Genomic DNA, 4,278 nt, shown 5'->3' on the forward strand with positions numbered 1-4,278 from the left:
GGGACGGGTCTGTCACTGTATAACACTGGGGTACAGTACTGGTGGGGATGTATCTGTCACTGTATAACACTGGGGTACAGTACTGGTGGGGACGGGTGTCTCACTGTATAACACTGGGGTACAGTACTGGTGGGGACGGGTCTGTCGCTGTATAACACTGGGGTACTGTACAGATGGGGACGGGTCTGTCACTGTATAACACTGGGGTACAGGACTGGTGGGGACGGATCTGTCACTGTATAACACGGGTACAGTACTGGTGGGGACGGATTTGTCACTGTATAACACTGGGGTACAGTACTGGTGGGGACGGGTCTGTCACTGTATAACATTGGGGTACAGTACTGGTGGGGACGTGTCTTTCACTGTATAACACTGGGGTACAGTACTGGTGGGAACGGGTCTGTCATTGTATAACTCTGGGGTACAGTACTGGTGGGGACGGGACTGTCACTGTATAACACTGGGTTACAGTACTGGTGGGGACGGGTCTGTCACTGTATAACACTGGGGTACAGTACTGGTGGGGGCGCGTCTGTCACTGTATAACACTGGGATACAGTACTGGTGGGGACGGGTCTGTCACTGTATAACACTGGGGTACAGTACTGGTGGGGATGGGTCTGTCACTGTATAACACTGGGGTACAGTACTGGTGGGGACGGGTGTCTCACTGTATAACACTGGGGTACAGTACTGGTGGGGACGGGTCTGTCACTGTATAACACTGGGGTACAGTACTGGTGGGGACGGTGTCTCTCTATAACATTGGGGTACAGTACTGGTGGGGACGGGTCTGTCACTGTATAACACTGGGGTACAGTACTGGTGGGGACGGGTCTGTCACTGTTTAACACTGGGGTACAGTACTCGGGACCGGTCTGTCACTGTTAAACACTGGGGTACAGTACTGGTGGGGACCCGTCTGTCACTGTTTAACACTGGGATACAGTACTGGTGGGACGGGTCTCACTATAACACTGGGTACAGTACTGGTGGGGATGGGTGTCTCACTGTATAACACTGGGGTACAGGACTGGTGGGGACGGGTGTCTCTCTATAACACGGGTACAGTACTGGTGGGGATGGGTCTGTCACTGTATAACACTGGGGTACAGTACTGGTGGGGATGGGTCTGTCACTGTATAACACTGGGGTACAGTACTGGTGAGGATGGGTCTGTCACTGTATAACACTGGGGTACAGTACTGGTGGGGACGGGCCTGTCACTGTATAACACTGGGGTACAGTACTGGTGGGGATGGGTCTGTCACTGTATAACACTGGGGTACAGTACTGGTGGTGTTGGGTCTGTTACTGCATAACATTGGGGTACAGTACTGGTGGGGATGGGTCTGTCACTGTGTAACACTGGGATACAGTACTGGTGGGGACGGGTCTGTCACTGTATAACACTGGGGTACAGTATTGGTGGGGACGGGTCTGTCACTGTATAACACTGGGGTACAGTACTGGTGGGGACGGGTCTGTCACTGTATAACACTGGGGTACAGTACTGGTGGGGACGGGTGTCTCACTGTATAACACTGGGGTACAGTACTGGTGGGGATGAGTCTGTCACTGTATAACACTGGGGTACAGTACTGGTGGGGACGGGTGTCTCACTGTATAACACTGGGGTACAGTACTGGTGGGGACGGGTCTGTCACTGTTTAACACTGGGGTACAGGACTGGTGGGACGGGTCTGTCACTGTTTAACACTGGGTACAGTACTGGTGGGGATGGGTGTCTCACTGTATAACACTGGAGTACAGTACTGGTGGAGACGGGTCTGTCACTGTATAACACTGGAGTACAGTGCTGGTGTGGACAAGTCTGTTACTGTATAACACTGGAGTACAGTACTGGTGGGGACGGGTGTCTCTCTATAACACTGGGGTACAGTACTGGTGGGGACGGGTCTGTCACTGCATAACACTGGGGTACAGTACTGGTGGGGATGGGTCTGTCACTGCATAACACTGGGGTACAGTACTGGTGGGGACGGGTCAGTCACGGTATAACACTGGGGTACAGTACTGGTGAGGATGGGTCTGTCACTGTATAACGCTGGGGTACAGTACTGGTGTTGACGGGTCTGTCACTGTATAACACTGGGGTACAGTACTGGTGGGGACGGGTCTGTCACTGTTTAACACTGGGGTACAGTACTCGGGACCGGTCTGTCACTGTTTAACACTGGGGTACAGTACTGGTGGGGACGGGTCTGTCACTGTTTAACACTGGGGTACAGTACTCGGGACCGGTCTGTCACTGTTTAACACTGGGGTACAGTACTGGTGGGGACCGGTCTGTCACTGTTTAACACTGGGATACAGTACTGGTGGGACGGGTCTCACTATAACACTGGGTACAGTACTGGTGGGGATGGGTGTCTCACTGTATAACACTGGGGTACAGTACTGGTGGGGACAGGTGTCTCTCTATAACACTGGGGTACAGTACTGGTGAGGATGGGTCTGTCACTGTATAACGCTGGGGTACAGTACTGGTGGGGATGGGTCTGTCACTGTATAACACTGGGGTACAGTACTGGTGGTGTTGGGTCTGTTACTGCATAACATTGGGGTACAGTACTGGTGGGGATGGGTCTGTCACTGTATAACACTGGGTTACAGTACTGGTGGGGACGGGTCTGTCACTGTATAACACTGGGGTACAGTACTGGTGGGGACGCGTCTGTCACTGTATAACACTGGGATACAGTACTGGTGGGGACGGGTCTGTCACTGTATAACACTGGGGTACAGTACTGGTGGGGATGGGTCTGTCACTGTATAACACTGGGGTACAGTACTGGTGGGGACGGGTGTCTCACTGTATAACACTGGGGTACAGTACTGGTGGGGACGGGTCTGTCACTGTATAACACTGGGGTACAGTACTGGTGGGGACGGTGTCTCTCTATAACATTGGGGTACAGTACTGGTGGGGACGGGTCTGTCACTGTATAACACTGGGGTACAGTACTGGTGGGGACGGGTCTGTCACTGTTTAACACTGGGGTACAGTACTCGGGACCGGTCTGTCACTGTTAAACACTGGGGTACAGTACTGGTGGGGACCCGTCTGTCACTGTTTAACACTGGGATACAGTACTGGTGGGACGGGTCTCACTATAACACTGGGTACAGTACTGGTGGGGATGGGTGTCTCACTGTATAACACTGGGGTACATGTACTGGTGGGGACGGGTGTCTCTCTATAACACTGGGGTACAGTACTGGTGGGGATGGGTCTGTCACTGTATAACACTGGGGTACAGTACTGGTGGGGATGGGTCTGTCACTGTATAACACTGGGGTACAGTACTGGTGAGGATGGGTCTGTCACTGTATAACACTGGGGTACAGTACTGGTGGAGGGGACGGGCCTGTCACTGTATAACACTGGGGTACAGTACTGGTGGGGATGGGTCTGTCACTGTATAACACTGGGGGTACAGTACTGGTGGTGTTGGGTCTGTTACTGCATAACATTGGGGTACAGTACTGGTGGGGATGGGTCTGTCACTGTGTAACACTGGGATACAGTACTGGTGGGGACGGGTCTGTCACTGTATAACACTGGGGTACAGTACTGGTGGGGACGGGTCTGTCACTGTATAACACTGGGGTACAGTACTGGTGGGGACGGGTCTGTCACTGTATAACACTGGGGTACAGTACTGGTGGGGACGGGTGTCTCACTGTATAACACTGGGGTACAGTACTGGTGGGATGAGTCTGTCACTGTATAACACTGGGGTACAGTACTGGTGGGGACGGGTGTCTCACTGTATAACACTGGGGTACAGTACTGGTGGGGACGGGTCTGTCACTGTTTAACACTGGGGTACAGGACTGGTGGGACGGGTCTGTCACTGTTATAACACTGGGTACAGTACTGGTGGGGATTGGGTGTCTCACTGTATAACACTGGAGTACAGTACTGGTGGAGACGGGTCAGTCACGGTATAACACTGGGGTACAGTACTGGTGAGGATGGGTCTGTCACTGTATAACGCTGGGGTACAGTACTGGTGTTGACGGGTCTGTCACTGTATAACACTGGGGTACAGAACTGGTGGGGACGGGTCTGTCACTGTTTAACACTGGGGTACAGTACTCGGGACCGGTCTGTCACTGTTTAACACTGGGGTACAGTACTGGTGGGGACGGGTCTGTCACTGTTTAACATCTGGGGTACAGTACTCGGGACCAGGTCTGTCACTGTTTAACACTGGGGTACAGTACTGGTGGGGACCGGTCTGTCAC

The sequence above is a fragment of the Scyliorhinus torazame genome, chromosome 22, assembly GCF_047496885.1.
Source record: "Scyliorhinus torazame isolate Kashiwa2021f chromosome 22, sScyTor2.1, whole genome shotgun sequence".
Taxonomy (NCBI): domain Eukaryota; kingdom Metazoa; phylum Chordata; class Chondrichthyes; order Carcharhiniformes; family Scyliorhinidae; genus Scyliorhinus; species Scyliorhinus torazame.